Genomic DNA, 1,224 nt, shown 5'->3' with positions numbered 1-1,224 from the left:
TTATTGCTCTGGTAACATCAGAATAGGAAGACAATAATTTGTCTCTCTCCTCCTGGGTTTCATATCTTTGAAGAATAAACCATTTTTTTGAACAGACCTGTATATTTTGCATATATATTTTGCAATCCGTAATGGGAGTTCATTTTAACTATTTGTTTCTCATTGTTTTGTTCTACTTAGAAGAAGACACAGTAGGATTGTGAGTTTTTATCTAACTTTGGATGCAGTGAGATGACCAAGGTGTTCCAGTTACAGAAGAAGAGTGTTTTAGAATCATAAGCCAAATAAAGCTCCTACCTGACCTTAATTTCTCACACTTCTTCTATTCAAATCCCTTTTAACATGTGGAATATACACTTTGGGCTTAAATTTCTTGTCAGGCCAATTACAGATTACAACAGAATATGGTCTTTGTATATAACAACTATAACTTGTTTTAGATCAGAGTTGACTGCAATAATGAAAGGAGTGTCCACACTAAAACATTACAGAATACCTCCAGTGAAGGTAATCGGCTGCGCACGGGTAAAGATCGTAACCAGAGGAAGGAAAAGCCAGACACCGTGGATGGCCAGCAACCACTTGTCAATGGAGTACCCTAAACTGCATAATTCTGGAGTGATATCCCCTATACCATTTCCATAATTCTTATTCCATATTAGAAAACTTTGTTAGGCCAAAGACAAATAGTAGGCAAGGTGGCACAGGGCATGAAATGAACAATTCCGTTAAGAATTTTGCTTTTTTCACATTGGCCATAAGCAGCAATTTTCAAACTTGCACAAAATGAGGTCTTAAAATTTTTGAAACATTACTTTTAAATAATTAAGTATACTTAGCACTTCAGGACAGGATTTTCATTTGGTTTATTTTTTAAATACCACGCAGTGATATTCTTTGTTAATTTGGACCGTTTACCCTGCATTGGGTGATAACTCACTGGTATATTTCAGTTTTTCTGAATAATAGCATTTATGGTAATCATGTTAGACTTCTATTTTCAATCTCATATAGAAGTCCATAAAATACTATGGCATTTCATGTCCTGTGTCAGTTTATGTTTTGGTCCACTTTTCCAGTATTTTAGTGGACCCTGAGATGTGTGTGATGTGACGTTTGTCATTTTCATTAGCAAAAAAAAAAAAAAAAAAAGTTGTATGATCTGTGCCTTTTTTATATCTTGGCAGGTAGGAATATTATATTTGGATGCAGAGTTCAGGGAAG

This window comes from Bison bison, unplaced genomic scaffold, assembly GCF_000754665.1.
Source record: "Bison bison bison isolate TAMUID 2011002044 unplaced genomic scaffold, Bison_UMD1.0 scf7180017854368, whole genome shotgun sequence".
In the NCBI taxonomy this organism is placed as follows: Eukaryota; Metazoa; Chordata; class Mammalia; order Artiodactyla; family Bovidae; genus Bison; species Bison bison.
The sequence above is the reverse complement of the archived record's forward strand: the minus strand, read 5'-3'. Positions refer to the sequence as shown.